Below are 26,103 nucleotides of genomic sequence, written 5' to 3' on the forward strand. Positions count from 1 at the left end.
ATCCAAATTTGAACAGCAAAATAGCAGGCAATTAATACGTGTCTAGAGAGAAAATAAAAAAAAAATACACAAAATAATGCTATACACCTAGATAAACAGGAAATGTTATGGCGCAGTCCTGAGTTTTGATTTTGACTTTTGAGATCTGCGCAATAAATGTTCTCAAACTTACATTTTAGCAGAGCTCATCTTGTTTTACCCAGAACCAATAATAAGTAACATTAATTAACAAGTGAGCCAAAACTGAAACATCAAGATTAAAATCCCAGTTTTTCAAATCAGGTGATCAGAGTGGTTCAAGCTCAACTTAAACCTCGGGTCTTCCCACTGTAAATATTCACTATACAAAAACGATTTTAGTATGTTCCTTTGTTGTCTTCCTGTGTGATAAAACCTCTTTAACAGAGAGACTGGTTATGTAATGATGCTGCCAATAGGACCGTCACCTGCAGGTCATCGTGTCAGGATGTCTTGCCTTGAGTGTACGCCCTGAGGGATGATTAAAAAAAGGCAGCGTTCACATCTCCTTGCTCGGGTCTTTGTGCAAGACCACCCCCACATGCGACGGCAAGGTCTCATCGGGACAATGTGTGTTTCCTCTAAGCATATTCTGTGTTGCATCATCATGCTTTCTGTCAGTTTTGTCTGACCCTTGGCCCATTTCTCGCCGTCTCTCTTCACCCTCGCCTGTCTGATTTAGTTGCCGTCAAAATCTCCTTTGCGTCCCCTCCTTCCTTCACCTCACATTTCCCGATGTCCAGGCGGCTGAACGCTCCTGACACCAGCGTACCTTCGCATTTTGTCTTCTTCCCTCGGACGACCCCTCCCCTCACCCTCGACTCAGCAGGTTGTCTGTGCTTGTGTTTGGAAACAGGTGATGCTGTAGGGTTCTGCTTGACCCCACTATGTCACATCAAGTTTTTTTTTTTTTTGTAGGTGGGTGCCTGCGTAGCTCGCTCCTTTGGGCTCTATTAGCACTCTAGAATCACGTGGATGATGTGGGATGGCAACTGTCTGTCACATCACTGTTTCTTTTAACACGAATGACTGTTGGAAAGACTTCTAATAATAATTTTTTTTAAATCGCGGATCTGTGTCTCTCATACTCATTTAGTGCTTTAAAATGTTTAAGTGGACTTAACTTAAAACCTTAAAGCCAGTTTATTACGGACTGCACATCTCAGTTAGGAAAAAAACAGGAAGGGTCATTTGACTACATTTCCTTGATCAACAATGGGGGGATCATCTTAATAGATTAATTGAATGTTTTGTTTTTTTTGTTAAGATTATTACCTACCTACCTATCTAGCCATCTGTCATCCAAACCATCCATGCATTAACTCACCAACGTACCACCCTTCATCCCCCGCCCAAAAAAGAAGCTGGGGGTGATTTTTACCTGAGCGTGACAAGTGAGTGTCACATGTTAAATTCTTTATCCTTTGTGTCTATTGACAGGATGGCGGAGACCTTTTATTGCGACACCCGAGAACTCTTAAAAATTACGAAAATAAATTATCAGTCGCCTATGAGTCCGACTGGATTTAAAGAGTTTTGTTCAACAGTGATTGTGTAGAAGCCACCAGTATATAATTTGATAATGTTGTTAATAATTTCCATATTCCAATTAAAGCCTTTCAAGAGTATTAGCGGGAATGCGGCTTTGTTTAAGTCTCCATCCAATGAGATGTTTTTCCCCCCTCGCTGGCACTGTTATCAAAGACATCTGCAGGGCCGCTCTAAACACAAACACTCTTAACTCAGCGCTGGTCCACTGCAAGAGCTTATCACTTTATAGGCTGCAGAAGAAATGACTTTTCTGTGCAAAAATACAGATGCTGATTTTGACTATTATCACAAGCGAGACACGCTGATGCACGCTGACAAGCCCACAGACAGACGGACAGTGTTCACTTGTCTTGCATATCTGCCTGACAAGTGTAAGTACGATAGCATCAACATCTGAGTGAAATTAAAGTCACCTCCTCCCATCAAATATTTATCCTCGGTGAATATTGCATATGTTGTGGATTTGTGTTGATACATCCGCCGCACATGAATGTTTAATCCACATCCGTTGTATGGCTGTATGTTGTGTAAAAGTTGGGCATACTGTATGTTCACTTTAATGAACAATACAAGGTTGTGGACAAGGGTCTAAGTACAAACTACAATTTTGACTTAACGGTAGAACATTCTTAATTATTATACAAGGGTGAAAATTAAGTTAAACCATTGCTAACAGCTGCTAATAGGAACAAGTAATAACACTCCACCTTAGTTTGCCCACTTTGAACATGAGTCTGCTTACTTCAAAAGACTTTCTGTGTCAATTCTTCTACTTTTGTTGTTGCTTTGTCTTTTTGTTAATTTTTTTTATTATGTGTGAAGTGTTTTTTAGATTCAAACATTTTTGGAAATTTCATGATTGTTCTGCTTTGTTGGTTTTCTAGGAAAAATATATTTGTCTTGCAATGCCTTTTAAATTACTTTGGTTAATTGTCTTCTAAAAATCTAAAAATCTTACTTTCGAAAAAGAACAAAATCTTTAAGACAAACAAAAAGCAAAACACACTTAATCTGGAATTAATCCTTTGATATTTCAATGGCGGTTTGGCGTGATTTGCTGCAGTTTTGCTTTTACAGTTGAAACTGGATATACGCAATTCTAAACATTTTTGGGGGGATGTAAACTAGGGCCGTGCAATTAATCGAAATTTAATTACGATTTCGATTATTACACTCCACGATTACAAAAGTGGCATAATCGTAAAAAACGACCTAAAAATGGCACAAAACCCGCCACAGAAACGACTTGTAAACAAGCAAGGCAAGTCGAAATCGCTTATTTGGTTACATTTTGGGCGAGCAAAGACGTATAAAGTGCAAGTTGTCTTTGCATCCACCGGCAACAACGAATCTATTCAACCATCGTTTGGTTTACGATGATGTTATGATACACCGAAGCAAGACAACACCGAGTTAGATTTGGCGTCGTCAGCAACGCAAATCTCAGGTGTTGAAACACTGTACGCAGCAACCCCCACCCATCAACATTGGAGGGACACGAAAAGATAACAGAATCTATTGCCCGCACAAGGTTTCCAAATGTTTAGGGCACATAACATATCATATGCAAATATACACTACTTTTACTAGCACAAAAATAGAAACCATGCTAAACATTATAACTGTGACTTAAGTTACATTTCTTGTGTAGTCTATAATATGAAGTCACATTTTTTGTGTTCATTTTTGTTTCAAATAGCTTCAAATGCAATTTGCAAATATATTATTGGTCATTATATTGTAATACAGTTTATATATGGCTTACTGTAATTTAGAAGTATTGTATACGTACGAGTATGTAACAGTCAACATTTAAATTAGTTTGACCCAATCATCATATTAAATTTATCATTTATCAGAAGCAAATTACTTTAACTTTGTTTACTATGTGTAAATATTATTTTAGAAATAAAACAAAAAAGGCTCCAGACAAAGGTCTAAATGTATAGATGAATAGCATGACTGTTATTCCGTCAAAATTGTCATTTTACTCCAAGCAGTTTACTACTTTGTCAATTTATAAATGCATAGCAAGTTAACTTGTTTGTTTATACAAGGAAACCATACTTTAATTTATACATCTGCACACAAAAAAATAATAAATGTTGTTGGGTTTCAAAGAATTTTGTCTTAACATTTTTTTACATGTTTAAACCCGTTCTTGTTTTGTAGCAAAAAATGAATAATTGTTTGAATAATCGTGATTTCAATTATTACCAAAATAATCGAGATTCATATTTTTTTCATAATCGAGCAGCCCTAATGTAAACTACTCACATTATCTTCTCATGGTATTACTGTACAATGTTTATCTGAATGTCACATTTCCTTGGCCGTGCATGATAAGGACACACTATGTACATTAAAACTAGGGATGCTCCGATCGTTCGGGCACCGATCATGATCGGCCAATTTTCGTGAAAAAATACGTGATCGGAATATTTGATCAAAGCCTTTTATTGCCGATCAAAACATCCGATCACCCGTAGCTCATGCTTGGCTGCCACGAGACGAAAAAAAATGGATTTGTTTAATACGCGACGACGTCCCTCCGTCCAAAAGCATCACTCGCGCCGCCCTGCACGCAACCGCGCCCGCCCGCCTGCGCGAGCTACATTTACTCCAATTGAAACGCGCTGCCAGAAAGGCTCGCTAACTCAGCTGCACCTCCGCTGCGAGTAGAGGGGAGGGACGCAACACAAGGCTGCCAAGCATGAGCTGCGGGTGATCGGATGTTATGATTGGCAATAAAAGGCTTTAATCGAATATTCCGACCACCACAGTTGGTGTGAACATAGCATTGTCTGCTGTGTGTCTGGAGTTTGCGTGCGGGACCCCATATGCCATGAAAAGGTACCTCGCGCAGGGAGCATGGCCAAACGTTTCAACACTACCAACTTAATCCGACATTTGAAGAACAAGCAATTGGCAGACTATGGTGAGTTTACGAGGCTCACTGCATTGAATATCAATGCATTGAAAGTCAAGGCGGACACAGCGCAATATAAGTGGCATTATTGCCACAGGGAGATTAAAAGATTAACAGTGACTTTTTTCTCGTTGACAAATGCACAAGATAGACACTAAAGTTCCTGAGTCGTTTCAATTGAGGAACTCATTCAATAGTTTATTCGAGTGAAGCCTGCATGTGACAATTTTTTCTACTTTGATTATATTCTGAACCAGGCAACGTTTAGGTGGCATGTTATTTATTTGACTTTTTGCCTCATTAAGTCTTTTGAGACTGCTGATTATTTTGATCTGTTAAAAACTGTGTTACTAAAAGCTGGTAAATTTAACTTTTTCAGTTATCTTTGTGACTGATTAATTGTTGTATTGTGCCAGCAACGGTTTTGTATTCCTTCATGCTTTTGAAAATATATGTATATAGAAATTTTTGTCAAAATTACGGCAATAATATGGCTGTTTTTTTTCAGATAATATTGCATAATATCAGTCACCATAAATAAGTGGAAAAATATACAGATATTCCATTTGATCGGAATTGTTATCGGTATCGGCCGATCTCACTCATGCGTGATTGGTATCGGTATCGGGGTCATAAAACCTTATCGAAACATCCCTAATTAAAACTGTACAAATCACATGGAAATGTATTTACTCTGAACCCTGCTGCATTGAATGACTCTTGTGGAAAAAAATAAATAAATAAAATGTTGTACCATGATAAAGTGGTAATTGCATCAGTGAGCCGTAATCATGTTATCTATTAAGAGAGTTGGAAGTCAGGCAGAGGCGCACCAGTGATGGAGATTTCCATCCAGATTACCTCGACATTATCCACTCACAATAGCACATTATCACCTATCATAAGCCAGACCAGTCACATTGTCTCTTGGCGCCGGGAGAGGGCGGGGCCACCCCATCATAGGCTGATTAGGTTGACTGTTTGTGGGTTGAGATGATACTTGATTGATATTTCCAATATTGCTGGTATCAGGATGACAAACAGAAGTGAGGATTTATAGGACGTACAGCCTGTTATAAACAAAAGAACCATATTTGAAATTTGACTTAAGTTCCAATGCCAAAAATGTGTCATTTCCATAGCCAATTTACAAATAATGGTTCATATATATATATATATCATATCATATCATATCATATCATATCATATCATATCATATCATATCATATCATATCATATCATATCATATCATATCATAGCAGGATAACTAAAAGCTGCTAAAATCCTTTAGAAATTAAATCATTAAATCTATATTTGTTAAACAGCACACAGTCATCTTATTAACTGAATGATGTTGCTAAATGAAAGTCATGTTTCATGAAATGCTCACATTTGTGTGTCATTGTGTCACCTTGACAACAAGCTCACATATTTTGCATGTACATAAAAAAAAGTGTTGGAGAAGCATCAAATCTACTAAATACAATGAAACTCAAATTAAACAGAAAATCTCAATTTTGTGGGAGTGAAATGGGGAGATCTCAAAGGTGCCTTATGATGATATTGACTCATCAGTGGATTGTTATAGCCGTTCCTCTGAGGTTTTATTTGTTTAGAATTGCATGATGAGCTGGATAACATTCTCTTGTGGGGCCGCTGTATCAGCCCACATAGTTTGCCCACCGTTTGCAGGTAAGTAGTTTTCCTTACCCGAGGTAATCCTTACATTACTTTTTTTAATGTATGTCCCTACTGGTGTGTACCTTATTATAACAAAGACAGCTTCTTCTTTTCCTTTCGGCTTTTCCCTTCAGGGGTCGCCACAGCAAATCAATTGCCTCCATCTATGGGTGGGCGATCTGGCAAAAATATCATCACAATTTTTTAAAAATAAAATCACGATCATGATTTTATCACGATTTTTTTTTTACATTGTTTTATTAAGACTAATTTGCACATTTCTGACCATTTTCCTCATGTTAAACATATAAAATATATTTAAAATGTATATAAAACTCAAAGAAAAAAATGACATTTTAAGCCAGCTAAGCTTTCTGAACAGGTTTTAATTTGAATAGTGACAACTTTTATCAAAATGTGCAGTGAATGTAAACATAACGTAAACATAAAAACACAGTTCGTAACACGGGTCTAGTACTTTGAGAGTCTTTCAAACCCCTCGTTTTCCACTGTTTTAATGGGGTCTTCAGCAAGGTAATAACAGGGTTCTTGCACCATTTGAAAAGTCAAATTTAATTACCTTAAAAATATAATTTAAGATCAAAACATGTCGCAACAATCTCTGTTGAAGAAAAAAAAAATCACTAAACAAAGAGCTTTTTTTTTCAAATAAGGAGACTAATATGAAAAAAGAATACCTTCCAACATTTAATGTAAAGCAGTTTCCATTGATAATAAGTCCTCACAACAGCCTTTGTCAAGTCAAAAGGTTGAAAAAAACCATCCATTACACTCCATCCATCGATTATCCAAACCACTTACCCCACAAGGGTCGCGGGCGTCCTGGAGCATATCCCAGCTGACTTCGGGCAGTATGGGATGGGGGTGGAGGGGGGGGGACACCCTGAACTGGTTGCCAGCCAATCGCAGGGCACACAGAGACAAACAAAAAGCCACACTCACAATCAGACCCAGGGGCAATTTAGAGTGTCCAATCAGCCTAGCATGCATGTTTTTGGAATGTGGGAGGAAATCAATGCAGGCACGGGGAGAGCATGCAAACTCGACACAGGAAGGCTGGGGCCGGATTCAACTATTGCTATGGCAACAAACAACAGACGACGACAGTAGTTATTTACGATAACACCTATTTATTGATTTTGCCCAGCTGCCCCATCAACAAGGATAACGGAATGCGATTTAAAACAATAACGTTACTTACACTGTAATTTCCCGACATGTCGCCAACAAGCGCTGGGATTAGCCGGATCCTGCTAGCTGCTGCCACAGACCGCTGGTGTTTATCTCCTCTCATGTGCGACTCGACGGCTTTGACACCCATTGTCCCGAACTAAAAAGTGTTTTTGCAGACTTTGCACCAGGCAGTGTAGATATTTTCACCAGGGGCCAACCACCTCTTAAATAAACAATCTTACATCCATTCCAGCTTGGAGCTAGCGGCTACCATGTGTCTGATATCCGTTTGCGTTGGCTGTCGGCGCTGACGTCCGAACCGAACCGACTTTCCGCTACAGCTTCCCACTATCCAAATAAACAGGGAGGCAGGGAGTGTCACTTACGGTGAACTGTGCGTGCTGCAAAGGGTTGGTCGGGTATACGAGTCAGTGGCTTTGCGCCGCCACAAAGCTAAACTGTATCTAATGTGCCATGTAGAGGCGATCCAACGATCTTCCGGCTTTATGAGTTCGTGAACATGTTGAATCGCTTAACGATCTAATAGCGTCATATCGCCCACCCTTACCTCCATCTAACCCTGTCCTCTGAATCCTCTTCTCTTACACAAACTACCTTCATGTCCTCCCTCATTACATCCATAAGCCTCCTCCTTGGTCTTCCCCTAGGCCTCCTGCCTGGCAATTCAAAACTCCTTCTACCAATATATTCACTATCTCTCCTCTGAACATGTCAAACCAGAACTCAGTATGGCCTCTCTGGCCTTATCTCCAAAACCTCTAACATGTGCTGTCCCTCTGTTGTACTCATTCGTATCCTCCCTGGTTACTCCCAGAGAGAACCTCAGCATCTTCATCCCTGCCACACTCTCCATTGCTCTGGACTGTTGACCCTAAGTACTTAAAATCCTCCACCTTTTTGATCTCCTCTCCCTGTAACCTCACTCTTCCACTTGGGTCCCTCTCATTCACACACATAGTCTTACTGCGGCTAACCTTCATTCCTCTCCTTTCCAGGACAAACCTCCACCTCTCTAGCTTCTCCTCTACCTTTTCCTTGCTCTCACTGCAGATCACAATGTCATCTGCAAACATCATAGTCCATGGAGATTCCTGCCTGACCTCGTCTGTCAGCCCGTCCATCACCATAGCAAACAAGAAGGGGCTCAAAGCTGATCCCTGATGCAGTCCCACCTCCACCTTGAACTCCTTGTTCACACCTACAGCACACCTCACCATTGTCTTACAGTCCTCATACATGTCCTGCACCACTTTCACATACTTCTCTGCCACTCCAGACTTCCTCATATAATACCACAGATCCTCTCTGGGCACCCTGTCATAAGCTTTCTCCAGATCTACAAAAACACAATGCAGCTCCGTTTGGCCTTCTCTGTACTTCTCTATCAACATCCTCAAAGCAAATACTGCATCTGTGGTACTCTTTTTTGGCATGAAACCATACTGCTGCTCACAAATGCTCACTTCTGCCCTTAGTCTATCTTCCACTACTCTTTCCCATAACTTCATTGCATGGCTCATCAGCTTTATTCCTCTGTAGTTGCCAAAACTCTGTATGTCTCCCTTGTTCTTAAAAATAGGAACCAGCACACTTCTCCTCCATTCCTCATGCATCTTCTCACTATCTAAGATCCTGTTGAACAACCCAGTCAGAAACTCTGCTGCCGCCTCTCCTAGACACTTCCAAACCTCTGCAGGTATATCATCAGGACCGACTGCCTTTCCAATCTTCATCCTCTTCAGTGCCCTCCTCACTTCATCCTGACTAATCTTTGCTAGTTCCTGGTCCACAGCATTCACCTCTTCTAGTCTTTGTTCTCTCTCATTTTCCACGTTCATCAGCTCTTCAAAGTACTCTTTCCATCTTCCCATCACACTACTGGCACCTGTCTACTCTCCTCAGTCCTCTCAGTGTCCCACTTCTTCTTAGCTAACCTCTTTCTCTGTATACACTCCCGTACCTCCTCATTCCACCACCAAGTCTCCTTATCTACTTTCCTTCCAGATGACACACCAAGTACTCTCCTACCGGTCTCCCTGATCACATTAGCTGTAGTTTTCCAGTCATCTGGAAGCACCTCCTGACCTCCCAGAGCCTGTTTTAACTCCTTCCTAAAAGTCATGCAACACTCTTCTTTTTTTAGCTTCCACCATTTCCTCTTCTCCTCTGCCTTGCCCTCTTAATCTTCCTCACCACCAGAGTCATCCTACACACCACCATCCTATGCTGCTTGGCTACACTCTTGGCTACCACTACTTTGCAGTCACTGATCTCCTTCAGGTTACACCGTTACCAAACCTGCCCATCACCTCCTCATCCCCTCTGTTTCCTGCACCAACATGTCCATTGAAGTCCGAACCAATGACAACTCTCTCACTTCTAGGTATGCACTGCATCACTTCATCAAAGTCCAGCCAGAATCTCTCCTCCTCCAGCTCACATCCTACCTATAGAGCATATCCACAAACAACGTTGAACATCACACCTTCGATTTCTAGCTTCAGACTCATCACTCTATCTGACACTCTTTTTTACCTCCAGTACATTCCTAACAAACTCCTCCTTCAAGATAACTCCTACCCCATTTATCTTCCCATTTATACCATGATAAAACAACTTGAACCTTGCTCCTAAACTTCTAGCCTTGCTACCTTTCCACCTGGTCTCCTGGACACACAGTATGTCTACCTTCCTCCTCTGCATCATGTCCACCAATTTTCTACCTTTTCCTGTCATAGTTCCAACATTCAATTTCCCTCCTCTCAGTCCTATACTCTTAGCGCTCCTCTTCTCTCCCTACGAACACACTTTCCTCCTCTCCTTCTTCGACCAACAGTAGTCCAATTTCCACCGGCGCCCTGTAGGTCAACAGCGCCGATGGCGGTTGTTGTTAACCCGGGCCTCGACTATGGAAGCCATAGGTTTTATTCGCATCTTTGATTTGGCAAACGTTTTACGCCGGATGCTCTTCCTGACGCAACACAATAAGACACTGACTTGTGTCCTCTTGTGGCTACATTTCTCATTATAACAAAGACTAACAAATACAAAACCAGCAACAAAAAAACATCCAAAACATATGCACCTGTTTTGCCATTTTTGTTCTTAAATAGACAATCCATGTCAACATAACGACGTGGGCTTCAAATAGTCCGCTCTTCTCAGGCCCAAAACTCTACTTTAGAAAGCCTGGTAGAATACATAACTAAATTATATTTGCGAGAAGGCCTTATTTTGGACTGTGAAGCATTTTGATGTTTCATCATCACACTGAGACGTCATCCAAGTGGGACACAAAAGCGATGCATGGATATTCTCGTCGCTGTGGCTTTGTGTGTCGTTTTTCACTGCTGCCTCTGCCAAAACCAAAGACTTAAATGTCCAGAAATAGCCGAGCACATCCACAAAAACAAGCCTGCGCTGCTTTATTCTCTCCGGGTCGCGACGCCGCTCATTCCGCCGTGGAAATAGAACAAACAACACGGATGAAAGTAGTGGCAAATGGGAGCATGTGGGTCGTAAATGGCACCTGCTCCCAACTTGCTCCTGCTCGCCACTGTAATGGAGTTCATATTGAGGAGGACGTGGAAGGGGAATATCAATAAGGATAGGATTTAAAGGATGGAAAATGTACTTTTTAATTGCTTGTATAGGTGGTTCTCAGAAAGTATGGTCCAGGAGTGTGACATGAGAGCTCAAAAATAATCTTGTTCTAAACCAGATAAAATGATATATATGCTTTAAATCAAACCTTCCTACACTGTGCTATAGATAGTTGAATGTCGTGGTCCACTCCATTGTGTTATATTGGAGCACTAGGTACCTGAGCACCAAGCCCTGAGCATTCAAGTTAAAAAAATATATATTTTTAAAGCTTTTATGGTCTTTTCAGGCATTTTTGTCCCCTCACAATGGGGTTGTACTACCGCAAGTAGAAAATGCTTACTTGCTCGTTAAATCACCTAGCTCCTTCACCTGTATGTCATGGTAACGAAATACATCCATTGGCCCAGCAGTATTTGGAGCAGTAGCCACTTGAACAGATGACATGTTGACATTAGAGCTGTCCCGACTAGTCGGCATAGTCGACGTGGCCGATGATGTAAATACGTCGGGACGCACAACATACCGTCGGCGTCAAGCATCGATGATGTAAAATACGTTAGCACGCACGTACGCTCGAGTGTCGATGACGTAAATACGTCAACACGTGCATTCCGTCAGTTGTAAACAAGTGCGCACAGTAGAAATGGCGGAAGCTCCGGATACCAGCGTCCCCGCTAAAAAAGTGGACAAAAACGTCCAAACTATGGACATACTTCAAAGTAAGGTTGTGCAAGTTGGTCGTCCGCACCCTCTGTAAAGCTGATTTGGCGTACCACACATCATTGCACATCAGCCATAAATGAACACTTTAAGCGACGTCACTCAGGAGTACTCCTGGAAGACGAGAGAAAGCAGAAAGCTGGAGTATCGTAAATCCATCTACCTGATTAACTAATATCCCCCGGTTTTACTGAAATTGCTGTTATGTCCGACTATTAACGTGCATCGTTAAGTTTCCTTTCTCAAAGCAGCGGGTTGTAGTCAAAGTTACGCCGTGTTGTTTTTCAACTTTGTGCATTATGTAGCTAACGCTCGCGTAGAAAAATAATCGTATGGGACAGCCCTAGTTGACATGTTAGTCAAAACTCCTGGAAACTGTTTTGTTTGAAGAATTTAACTAATTCGCCAACATGTATGCAGCATGCAATTGTTTCAAAGAGTACCTGTCTACCTACTCATAGGCCCCGGGGCTAACCATCAATCTAGCCCCCGACTCTAAAGCCCACATTCCAAATTAGGGGCGAACATTTCCGACTGTTGGCGAAGTTAGAAAAATACATGTTCACGTCAGTTTTCGTTCAAGGTCGTAAATGTTCACCAAACTCCCGTCAGACATTCGTCAGACATTCGCCTGTACTTTTCTTGTTGCAAGGGAATTTTGAACATGTTCAGAAAATCAACATCTTTTTTTTTTTTTGAAATTGTGATAGGCATCCGACTTCCGTAGGCCCCTGGGCTCAAACCCAGGTAAGCCCATTGGTGGGCGGCCCTGCTTGTCTGATATTACCTCTCATCCCCCCAGAAGATAAGAGCATCAGTGTAAAAACACAAATGAGCGTTGGGTGGTTTTGGGTGTTTTGGGTGGAAATGTCAACGTGGTGATGCTTGGCCTACAGGTGCACCGCGGCGCAACAGAAATAGCGAGAGGAATCAGCAGGGCGTAAAGTGGACATGGGATTACTTCATGCGGCAGAAGTGATGAGCTGACCTTTCATGCAGCTCCAGAGCGCGCCAAAGTGTAGATAGGAAATACGTTTGAGGCCGCGGATGGGAAAAATACGAATGGATTCCTAGTTATGATCGTCTTAATTGAAAACTGTCACAGATATGATTTGCAATGCATTGGCTTAAATGCCATCACCATTGGTAAAATGCATTTTATTTAATGTGTAATTGACATTTGGCTTAAGCCACACCCTAGAAACACAGTTCAGACAGGCAAACCATTCATCCGTCTATTTTTTACGATGATTGCTCTTTGTTTTATATTTATGTATACACTGCCTTCCATAATTATTGTCGTCCCTTCTTTAAGATGTGTTCTTTAGCTTCTTTAATTCAATTTTTGTCAAAATGATTTAGGACCAACATTAAAAAAAGAACAACAGGAAAATCCAATCTATAATTCAAGTGCATTCATTCAGTGGGAAAGAAATTAAGAAATATTTCTTTCACATCAAATCATATGTTGCGCAATTAATAGCACACTTGTTGTTAATAACAAAACAGCACCTCATCTTCTACTATAATGTTTCGCAAGATGGGAAATATAGAAAGAGGGATCTTCCACCATTCCTTGCGCAATCTCTCTGAATCATCCAGCGACCTGGGTCCTCTCTGCACTCTGCTATTTAGCTCACTCCACAGTTTTCCAACGGGGTTGAGGTCTGGGGACTGAAATGGCCACGGGAGGAACTTGTGTGTGATAAAGTGCTCAGATAATGGATGGATATACAGTAATTTCACTTCCCTCCTCTGTGTTTATCAGCACACTTTTGAGTCAATACTGTGGTAGCATCACAAAAAAAAAAAAAAAACACTTAAGAAATTGATCATTTAGTTGCTCACTGAGCTGACGTAAACATTTTAGTTGTTCGAACTTGACTTTTCAGGCAGATTTCCCAAGAAAATGTTAGTTCATCTCCAGATGGTGGCACTTTTGCTTTCACTCTAAAAAACAAGTGTCCCCTGTTTGTGTCCGCTTCGCAGGTTTCAACTCCAGCCTTTTTAAGGTTCTCTAGATCAGGTCCTCAAATCCCGTGGCCTTTGCTGCGAACTAGTGCGTTACAAACACACGTCGCACCTGGCTGCTCCGCGCTCGGATAAGCTTATGCTCCGATATGGCGTTTAGGATGTGACTCTGCGAAACTGCAAACACTGTGCACTCCCAAAAGTGTAATCTTCTCATTTCATTTTGTACTCCAATAAAAGCAATTTACAGCCACAATTTGCTTTTACTGCCCCCCAAACTACTTTGTAGTACGTTCGACACCTTTTATATTTATACCACACATCAATGAAAGAAAGGAGGATTCAACATTTTTATCTATGAATCAAAGAAAACTCATTTAGGTCCAATTTTAGCAGGAAATTGTAACCGCAATGCAATATAATACTTTGATTCCATTTAATTGTATTGCTACCTTTAGGGGTAGCCTCAACCACGCCTGAAAGCTCACCGAATTTTGCGAGTGCGTTTTATCCTGTTGAAAGTGTACATATAGCACGACCACCCCAAAACTCACTCACCATCTGGAAAGTTATCTAAACTGCTTGTTATTCACCTATAGAAAACTGTGCTTTTCATGTTAGTTGGCACCATCCCGGAAAAGTCACCATTTTTGGCAAGTATGCTGGTGACGATATATATTATTTTTGGGGTACTCAACTCAACACCCCAAAACTCACTCAGTAGCACCCCCTGGAAAGTTTGAACAAAATTGGCCTTGAGTTTCACCAATCGGGCTGACAATCATAAATGTTGAACTTGTTCAACATCTTTGTAAATATTTGGTTAAGATTAAACCTGCTAAGAGTTTTTTTTTTTTTTTAAGTTAATGTTTAATCTTCAATTTATGTGTGCTAGGTATCGTAGTGTGTCATATACAGTAACTGACTCACACACATGAAAGTGCTTAGTCCGAGTCACAGTTTCACAAGAATGGCGTAATGATGAGGAAAATCGGTGTGTTCTTCTCTCCAACATGCGTTTGTGGGATAAATCAGGTCTAGAACTTGTATAGCAGAAGTGTTGTACTAAACATGGGTATCAGACTACACAGTGTCCGTGGGGCCCAAAATATTTTGGTCAACGTGGTCTACACTTTACACTTATTTGTGTGTAGTGCATGTGTGCGCGTGTAAAACTGGCAGCAGCCGCGAGAGAAGTCTAAATAAATCTTAAAGCCCACACACCACAAAAGCGCAACAGCGCTCTTACACCGTGGTTAGGCAGAGCATTATTACACAACTGCGCAATCATTGTGTTACACTCTGTGTTCATTGGTGTTGATAACGGTCACGCTTAGCACATTATTACCAAATTGCCTGACAGCTCTCAACAAATAGAATCCGTCAGACACTGGTGATTTTGTCCATTAGGGCCAAGTGAAGCAGCGACCCCCCAGATTCAAAGGTTGTCGTTGCAGCGCGAAATGATCACAGTCAAACCCCCGCCTATATGCAGTTCGCTATTCACAAATTCACTGATTTGCGGTTGTTTTTGTCGTATCTTAAGCGTATTGTGACTTTTTGGACACCTTATAGAGCATGTAGTTACACGCTAGCTTGCTTAAATGTTCTTATTAGTTGTGTTCTAATGAATAACTTGTGTGTGGTGAAATGTAAAGCAATAGAGACTGTTCTGTAGTTTTTGCAGGTATGCAGCCCTCTCCTCATTTGTCTGTGAGGCCCCGAGCAAAAACATTGGCTTGCGTTGGCTGTTCCTTCTCACTCAAGTGTCTCCTCTGTGACGTAAAAAAAAAAAAAAAAAGCTGCTCCATTGTAGATAACATGAGCAGGCCCGTAGGCCAGGAAGGAGCTGCCAGCAGCACCTTGATGCTCCTGACAACATCTCCGACCACTCTTTGAAGTTTTGGATTTTGACTTTCTCTTCTCATTCAGGCCCACAACAACCTCATTTTTTTCTTCCTGTGTCGCTTCTCTTTGGAGGAGATAAAAGTGGGTCACATCCTCCCTCCCGCTGCCTCCTTCCCTCCTCCTCCTTAGCACTAAAATGGAATTAATAAAAAAAAAAAAAAAAAAAAAGGTGCTTAATGCAGCGATGCTGAGGGGGCCAGAGATGGATCGATGGCACATGCAAACACCTTCTGTACAGGAAAAACTTGGCTCCCCTTCGAGTGCATCTTATCTGCTTTTGTATTGCCTTTTTTTTCTTCCCGCTTCTCTCCTGAACAAGACACATCGGGTTGCTGTTTTTTCCTTTCTCTACGTCTTTATCTAGCATCTGAGTGCCGACCGCCTGCCGCCACAGCTCAATACTTCTGTCAGTTTCACCTTTTTAATGTGGTTACATGTCAGTCTACACACACATACTGCAATGTCTTCTACGGTGTTGGAATCACAAAATACCAAAGGACGAATGATGACTTTCCACTTTATTCTCTGTAATTTTCCTATAAATTCACACATATCACAGCATTTTGGTAGTCTGATTGATTTTAGTGCAGCACAGTGGACAAGTGGTTAGCACGTCTGCCTCACAGGTTTAGAATCACAAGCTGCTATCATAGCCAAAGGATGAATGATGATTTTTTTCGCATGTTTTAATGTGTTCATTTCAATAGTTTGACACAACTGTCACATATTTCAGTCATATTTCATATTTGTTTGTTGCTATTTGATTGATGGTGGTTACACAGGGTCGGGCAAAATTCACCTGAATCTGCATTAAAGTCGAAAATCCTCCAGTTGACTCTCATTAATTTTCCTAAAAGTCACATTATTTGGTAGTCTAAGTGATTTTATAAAAACAACAATTATATTGCGGAATATTCTTGGAATACTTAAAATTGATCAATAAACTGCATTGGAATAGGCCTATCTTTTAGTTTTATGATGATAATACAGTAGGCCAACTAGTTAACTGTTATTCTTCATTATTCTTTTTTTTTAAATACTTTTTAATAATAATTTTTGTTTTACGTATTCCTACGTATTTGGAATATCCTTAATATTGGTTTGTCCTTGGCTGTTAGGTAATTGTGGTGCTTCCTCATCAGTGTTCTAACAATGTCATTATTTCTATTGTCAGAACAAGCATGCTATTGACTCCACGATCCACCGACATAAATGCTCGGAAGACCGATGATGCTCGGCCTTTTGTTAAATGTCAACTTTTTTAATCTTCATCTTGTTGGCATCGTATTTCTTGCATTGCCTCCAAGCTTGGATGGAGCCTTTTAAGCCCAGAACAGGTGGATAAATCTAGCGAAAAGCACAGTCTAAATCTTGCATGGGTGAAGTTTACTTTCTTTTTGTATTGTCGTAGATGCATGCAGATAGACATGGGCGTCTGTGCCATTATGGCCGTCAACACAGACGGTTTGTTCCCCGACCAATGGAAGCGACACTTGGAGCCCGCCTTTCATTTGTGCATGTGTGATGACTCACCAGAACTCACAACCGTAATTATGACATGGTTTGGGGTTGGTGGGGTCGGGGGTGTGGTTGCTTTTTTAAAAATATATTAAAGGTTATAATAATAATTCATTCAATGAAATGATTTCTACAATCATTTGGACGGATCGAAGCATGTTGTAGTCATATTTATAATTGAAATATTTTGTTGACATACACCACACACGTCCATGGAGCTCAAAATCTTTTTGCCTGCGCCTCAAATAAATCCACCAAAATCATGTTACACCACCTATGCCACAAAATCGACCTGCTTTTAACTGATCTAATGTCTAGTCTACTTTCCGTCACCAAATTGTCAGGTGCGCCAGGGGTGTATAATACAAATGCTTCCGGTCCGCCGGAACACCCAGCATGGCATAAAGCTGTCTGCCAATTTCCCAAACACGGTAAACCAGACTTGCCCCTGCATGAAAATGAAGATGCTGCAGTTTTTACGGCAAGCGCACGTGCGCCTGTCGACAAAAATAGAACCCTCCGTGTCATGAAATGCACATCACCATCCTCATCAGTAGCATATTTTACTTAGAGACAGTCAGAAAAGAAGTAGATTGCCTCAAGGCTTGTCCGAAGCAAACAAAGTGCCTTTGTTGGCTTCACAATTCTTGCAGATGCAACAAGATTCTACAGCTCATCTTCTGAAGCCTTGTCAGATGCGCGATGAGGTTTTATCAGATCAAAATATAAACCACCACTGGCAAGCAATATAACAGCACACAACTGTACCGCTTATATAATCTGGAACAATTCAGAATCAATATGCATCCAAGAACTGTTTACCAGTTTCCAGGTATAATGTGGTTTTCAAAAGTCACTCTTTGAAAGCTGCTGACACTTGTCCTCAGTGGTATGATTTGGCTTTTTGGGGTTTCAGGTGCTTCTACTCAACCGGCAGGTAAACGAGTTCAGTTGATTAGAAGCACATGTGGCTCAAGCCAAACTGTGGCAGGGTTTTTACTTTCTGCACCTGAATTACTCATCTCAGTCAAATTGACACGATCCCCTCACCCCCTGTTGTTAGTGCGAGCAGTCAGTCAGCTCTACGATATTTCCAATACGATAACACATATACAAGAGCACCGCCCATCACTCTTTGGCACAGTGAACTTAACGTTTATACATCTATACAATGCTGTCTTAAAGAATGGTACCGTTCAATGGAAACCAATCTATTTACCTAAACATTTTAAAATAATACATTCTAGAGCTGTAATTGCAATACCATGATATTGTGAAACTGACATTTTTTTGCGCAAGGTTATCATACAATCGGAATCGGATGTCGGCCCATGCCTACCAATAACACGACAAAAACATAAATGTTTGCCTCACGTCATGTCCCGTCATGTTCCGTCATGACCTAATGACAGTCGGTGTTGTTGGCCATGTGTCCAACACAAGGGACTGAAGTGTGATTCGATTTATTTGATGAAGGACACAACAACAGCTGGTTGATTCGATAAGGCCAATTAACGCCAACGCTGTAAAGTTATTTGTCATTTTGGCAGAAGCAGGCGCAGTAGTGGATGATATCAGCCACCAACTGTCATAAAACACACTAAATGACCACTTACTTCGGAGCCCAATAACCAGCCCGATGTGGTACATTAGTGTAGATTGTACCTTGTGGGTTATAAAATGACTCCTACTCCTAACAGTGTGTGATGGAGTAACTGGCATAAATGTTTAAATGCAGAAGAAATTACCTGCTCTCTGGATTGTAATCAAATTAATCACTTGGAAATAGCAATGGGCTATATATATCGATCGTCATCGATATTATTGTCAATGTTGCTTTCACGATGTACAATTTTACTTTATCAAGCATTAATACTGTCTCAAAAGAAAACACGAACAGGTCCGTTGATAGGACGCAAATTAGGACGAAGAGATGAAAGTCCTCATTCGGCGAATCAGCCTACATGGACGGCAAAGGAGTAAATGATAAGTCTTCAATCACTCTGACTGTGACTCTGTGGCCCCAGCCGAGCGGAAGACAGCATTGTTTCAAATTGAGCAAATGAGGAAATCGAGAAATGGAGGAGTCTCCATCAGCCTGGAAATGATTTGGCATTGACAAGACTGACCTTGATTAAAAAAAAAAAAAAACGTCAGATGTGCCAAAAAAAGGTCGCCGTAAAGAGCTATTCACCAACAAATCTGTTCCACCACGAACCATATGAAGGATTACGTGGAAAACTTTGCGACTCCACAAGCAAGACTACGGCTAAAGATAAGTAGCGCTGAACATGAAACCCTTGCCGAGTTGAGCAAACAAACATTGTACCAAACAATGTACCATTGACAAAGCAAGTAAACCATGGCGAGACATAACGCTGCCATCACTCATTTTATGTGAGCGTGTACGTGTAAGTTTGCTCAATGTTCAATATTCACTTTAACATTCAGTTTTTACATCCTCGTACTCCACATCAAACAGTAGCTACATAGCGACTCTATCATGCGTAGTATGTGTTGGAATATTTCAGAAACTATCTGTCAAAAGATTTGATTAGCTAGCTAGCCACATTGCACATGCTCCTACTCCAAATTTTAACAGAGTAACAGACCTAAAAATGACACAAGACCCGCCACAGGAACAAGCAAGGCAAGTCGAAATTGCTTATTTGGTTACATTTTGGGTTTGCCGTGGAAGACGGCGAGCAAATACGTATAAAAGTGTAAGTTGTCTCTGCATCCACCGGCAACACAACGAATCTATTCAACCATCGTTTGGTTTACGATGATGTTATGATAAACCAAAGCAAGAAAACACAGAATCAGATTATGGCATCGTTCACAATGCAATTCTCAGTCGTTGAAACACTACGCAGTAACCCCCTACCCTTCGTCGGAGAGACACAAAACGATAACAGAAATTAAAATAAAACACTGCTTCTTTGCTGATCACAGTTAGGACGGGCGAGGCATTTAACACCAGTCGGGATATTTACAGAGACTGAAGTGGGAATGAGTTGACGTGCACATTTATTTGGATGAGGAATGGCCTTAGTTTTTCAACCGACAACACGCCGTCCAATGGAACGTAACAGCCGAAATGGTGCGTTCCAATGCGACCACACTCGGCTATGGACTCGGATGCGCACGTTCAAGACACCCCTGGTGTTCGATGAGGTAAATAATACTTAAATATTAAAGTAAATATAAATATAAAGTAAATATTACTTTATGTGCCCTGCGACTGGCTGGCGACCAGTTTGGGGTGTAGTCTGCCTTCGCCCATTGACGGCTGGGATAGGCTCCAGCAACTCCCCGCGACCCTGTATAGGATAAGCGGTTTGGAAGATGACATGACATGACAAATATTACTTTAAAACCAAAAAAAAAAGGCTCCAGACAAAGGTCTAAATGTATAGATAAATAGCATGTCTGTTATTCTGTCAAAATTGGCATTTTACTCCAAGCAGTTTACTACTTTGGCAATTTATAAGTGCATAGCAAGTTAACTCGTTTGTTTATCCAAGGAAGCCATATTTTAATTCATACATTTGGACTTTATTTTATTTTTTTTAATAATTAATTTTACAAATGTTGTTGGGTCCAAAATGAACTTAAATTATTATAGCGTTTCAAAAAATTTCGTCTTAACATTTTTTTACATGTTTAAACCTGTTCTTGTTTTGTAGCAAAAAATAATCGTTTGAATAATCGTGATTTCAATTATTACCAAAATATTTTTTCATAATCGAGCAGCCCTACTATAGCATAATAAAAAAACAATTTGAATTTCTTCATTGTTAAATATTGCCATAAAATATCGTTGTGCAGTGTTTTGTATGTATGAAGAAATTTAAAATACAAACAAGAGCTCTTGTTCAGAAATGCTGTCTATCCATAATTGTTTACAAAATAAGGACAGACTTACAGTATTTTTTGTAGAATATTGTCAAATTATCATTATCGAGTTTTTTGAAAATATACAGAGACATTATTTTGCTCATATCGGCACCTCTACTTGGAAACAGATTTGCGCCTTCTGAAGCAAAAAGTAGTAGCATCACTTGTTTGTGATCTTGTCCAACAGGCTATGTTGAATTCTCTCCACATCTGCCCTGTTGTTTCCTGACTGCTGTAAAGTACTCAGTGCCCTTGACAACACTGGGAGATGCTCAGATAGACCATAATGATTTGGCCAGGGTCCAAAAATGACCTGAGAAGGTGAGGCTTTGTCATGTAGGGATGCCGGTGGAGCTGTCTGTTTCTTCTTTAACAGACAGCCCAGCCATATATATGACCACATCCTCAGCAATGTCCATAACAGTGTCCTTATCAGTTCTGTCTATCTCAATCTTTGGCTCCAGGTACTTCACCAACTATTTCTAACTATTTTACCTACCATTTTGACTGCCTGAGGTCACCAACAATGTCTTCCACCTATATACCCAGCAATAACTCAGCCACGTCTCCTAATATAGATCCCCATCCTTGTTACTAGGTTATGTCACAACACAGCCATTTCCCATCCATGTCTCCCAAATATATTCCAAGCAATTTCTCATCCCCACCCTGCTTATAGTTATACCACCATCCTCTCACTTTGTTGCAAATGCCTAGTTCCACCCCCAATCGTCATGGTAACTGGACTTTGTATATGCATGCCGTAATCTTTTACCCTTTGTGTATTTTGGCTGAAGAATGTATGAGACCATTCATTTATATAGCTGGTAATTTTAATTGCGAAAAAAGGCATACCGTACTATGCCTCCTTAAACTGTGCAAAAATATGATTTTGACAGTTGGTGGTTTTCACTACCATTTCCACTTGCAGGTAAAAACCAAGAGTCAATATTTATTTCTGTTTACAATCAATCTCCAGATTTCACTGCTTACAATATTGCAAACATAATGCAGAGATAAACAACTTTTCTGAGATTTGTGCTGTCGTTTGTGTGTGAATGTATTTTTCAGTGGTGAAAAATAGCTGTGACAACCTCTTCCTCTTTGTGACATGTCAACACACCCATATAATGAAGAGCCCCAGTTTCAAAACCAGTTACCGATAAACTGGAAGAATATCAATGAAATACAATACCGTTTAACTGAGTCCGATACTCTCCATAATGGAACAATACATTGTCAGAAAAAAAAAAATGGTTACGCGATTTTCATTTGGTTTCCACAAGGTACCTCTGACAATTTACCAGAGATGGTCATTTTACTAAAAGTTCCCGGTCCGTTTATTGCCTTCCGCCTGCAGCCGGGGTACCCTACCCGCCTTCTTGTCCTGTCGGACCAAATAGTAATCGCTCATAGGCAGAAACCAGTAACCCAGAAACTGGTAGAATCAGTTGACAGTTTTCTCATATTTTAGTCAGCAAAATGGAAGCTTTTAAATGATTACCTGATACCCAAAGTTGTTTCAAAGCTTGCAGAGATGGTGTGTCATGACTTATTCAGTGTCAGATAATGTTGCTGTGCATGATTCAATGTTGCAGAACCTTTATTGCACATCTGAGTATTTAGTCTGCAGTCCACCGAAGCTCACTACGCCTCATCTCAAATGTAGACCATCTCGGCACTAGGGTTGGGCATCGTTTTGGACGATTCCGGTTCCAATAAGGGTTCTTTGATTTGTTCCTAACAATTCTCGATTCCGATTCTTTAAAAAAAAAAAGAAAGAAAAAAGGAGGGAGCTATTTTTATTTTTTTTTATAAAATCGTATGACCTTCTCTGTTTTTATTTTCAATAACTTAAATAAATTTGTGAAATTTACTGAGTTTCTCTTTTTAACCAGTATATTAATTTTTCATGAGAGCTTCATTTCGAGAGAGATGTGTGGCTACTTGAGCGACTACAAATAAAAACTCTTCTGTGCAAAGTTGTCAAACGGTCAAATATTAAGAGGATGAATTCAGCTGCATATTTTGAGCCTAGAGAGAGACGAAAAGATATTTAATGATGAGATGTCGCCAAACGGCAACGCCCGCTGCGCCTGGCGCTTTATATGACATCATAATTAGGCGTTATTTTGCTTTTCCTACCGGGTGGCGTGTGTGATGTTACTAACTGGAGATGGGATAAGCTTTCATTTTATACATCTGTGCTTTATTTATTTATCCGTCTATATCAGGGGTCGGCAACCCGCGGCTCTGGAGCTGCATGCAGTTCTTTCATCCTTATGTTGCGGCTCTGCGTGACTTTGGAAAATAAATTATAAGTGTCCGATTGAAGTGTATTGTAACATCTTCCAAAGACACGATGTCAGACGTAGCTTAGTTATCACCCTTTTTATTATTCCAACACGACTGCCTTTTTATTATTCCAATTACGGTGCAACAACAGTCGTAACTACACACGGATCTCTTTGTCCTTCATTCTCATTCCTCTCTGACCACTCCCATCCAGCGAGTCGCGTGATGCATTCAGGAACCTCGGAAATAACGTGTGTGTGTGTGTGTGTGTGAGATCATTTCAGTTGTATATGAAAGTGTTTCTCTAATGAGTGTGTGACTATTTCATTAGTGTGTATGAGAGGACCTCAGTAGTGTGTGTGAGATGTAAGCCTGAATCATGTCCCAGGTGGCCCCTCATACTTACTTTTGTGGGAAATTTCTGAAATGCTGTCTCACTAACAAGTGAAACACTCTCACAAACATTACTGACACACTTTCATACACACTACTGAAATCCTCTCGCATATCATACTGAAATACACACATATGGTAGATATACTGAAATATCCGTTTTAGTTGTGTGTATGAGTGTTTCAGTAGTATGCGTCAGTGAAAGCATTTCAGTAGTGTCTCTGAGAAAATTTCAGTAGTGTGTGTGAGAGGTAACCCTGAATTATGTACCTTACAGGTCCCTACCTTTTGAATACGAAGGTCACGGTAGCTCGGGAAGCACAGCAAGGAAGTGGTTGCAAAGAAAGATGGAGTGTTTGAATCTCCAGTGGGAACGGGTCGATATGACCTCAGCTGGGGTCCGTACGACATCGGCACACAATAATGGCGTTCCCCACTGAGGGTTGGAGCCGGCTTCAAAAGTTCAGGTTGCTTGAAAAGCACTCTTGAAGGTTGGGTAAATATAGCCAAGTATATGTGATGTGAGAAAAAATGGCAAGCGCTTTCACACATGAATTGCGGTTTGTCATGCGGACAGCGAACTGCACATAACATCATGGGCAAAATTACTCTTATTTGTCAATAAACCCCGATTTGACTTCTCGCTTCCTTTACGTTGTTCTTCACGGCACAATTAAACACAACAACCTTGAAGCTGCAGTCGTTTGCACCGACTCCACTGGAGGCTGTGCTCAAGCCTTTCTCTCCCCTACAGTACGTGGCGCCACACAAGATGGCGTCCAGCAGTTTTTGCACCTGTTCAAGGGTCTCTTTTCACTTCACAGCACCGTCTGCAAACGTTGCGTTTAAACCCAAAGTGATGGTACCCAACATTGTCATTTTAGTTTCCAAATATGAAAGGCTCTCAACATGTTTACTATTGGGGCGTAAAACCGAAGGCGCTTTGTCTTACTGGAAAGCTGTTTCTCTTTCAATTTTGCTCCATTTTTTGTCCATTTTTCAAAAAGCATAGCTAAGTCTCGTAAGACAGATGAAAAAAAAAGGAATAAAAATAATAGTAGTAAAAATACAGCATAAATTCATTACGCTCAATGCCAAATAATACAGAAAATGATAAAAATGTACTCTTTGAAAATTTAGAAAATATCAAAAAAATTATAAACAACATCAATAATAATAATAATAATAATAATAATAATAATAAATATATAACTGCATATTTCTTTAGCTAAATCTCATGACAAAAAAATCCAATCAATATGTTTACAATAAAAATAAATACATTTCTGCCAGAGTTTCAACCCAAAGTGATGGCACAGGGCTCACAATAGGAATGTGCTGGGTTTTATACTTTGCTCTGGCTTTTCTGTAGGGCATTTTGCTTCTCCCTCAGTCCAAAAACAACCACATTCGGCTCATTGAAGACTAAAAATTCTCTTCCATGAACGTAAATTATTTTCTTTCTCATGACTGACTGATGATCTCACCTCGGTGGTCTTACGTCTTCCCCAGTGTTAGATAGAATCAACTCCTCAACCTACGACAGTATAAGCAGCTCACTTTACCATTTGATGGATGCACCTCCCAAAGTGTGATAAACACTTGTTGTTGTTTTTTTTTATCGTTGCTGCTTTTGTTTTTTGCTGTAAGGATTAATCCAATAACAGGCGCTTTTTAGGAGACAAGACAGCGTTAAGTTGCTTCTTAAGAAAATAAGAAAGCCTTCTGACGCCCCAGTGAGTCAGCAGTATGTGCGCGGAATGGCGCTGGCACCAAATGAATGAGGATGCATTCATCCAACGTAACGGGCTGTAGAAGAATGCGAGAAAAGTCCAGTGTAGAATGCCAAATGAGCTTTGGTGATGTTCGGTGCTGTTAATGTTCATAGCAGGATCTTATTAGAGTCTATATGGGTGTAACTCCTTTTGTTATTCTGCTGCAGTCAGAGACCATAAATTGTGCCACACACTATATGGGAGCGTTCCTAATGAATTTCGTTGTTAATCATTTCCCTGGCCGTTTGGCTTTTAAAGGGGACATGTTCTGAAAAATTGACCATTTAATGTCTTGTATGCAAATAACTGGGTTTCTAGGTTGTCTGCCCACTAGGCCTGCACGATGTGTCCTTTGAACATCGCGATGGCGATGTGCGCATGCGCGATAGTCACATCGTGGGACGTGCGATGTTTTAACTTTTTTTTTTCTTGGAACACGCAAACTTTTGTTTTGCTTCAGAAAAGCAGGAAGCTACTCCGTGCTCTTACACAGCCTGCCTCGCTCACACCCTCCTTCCTGCCAATCAGTCACCGGCCCCTCCCCCTCCACTCTGCTGTCTGCTCTGTAAACAGGCGAGGAGACGACAGCGACACAAGCGGCAGTGGATTTAGTCCCCGTAAGAA

The 26,103-nt window shown here is 40.6% G+C and overlaps 1 protein-coding gene and 1 pseudogene across 4 annotated transcripts in view; both read left to right on the forward strand.

Moving 5' to 3' along the window:
* The window catches only part of LOC147141715 (uncharacterized), a 40,635-nt pseudogene extending 30,892 nt beyond the window's left edge, over nt 1–9,743 (forward strand).
* slc12a5a (solute carrier family 12 member 5a) overlaps nt 1–26,103 on the forward strand; it is a 186,381-nt gene that overhangs the window by 40,229 nt on the left and 120,049 nt on the right. The window lies entirely within an intron of this gene.

Source organism: Filicampus tigris, chromosome 9, assembly GCF_054856515.1.
Source record: "Filicampus tigris isolate MCC_2025a chromosome 9, RoL_Ftig_1.0, whole genome shotgun sequence".
NCBI lineage: Eukaryota > Metazoa > Chordata > Actinopteri > Syngnathiformes > Syngnathidae > Filicampus > Filicampus tigris.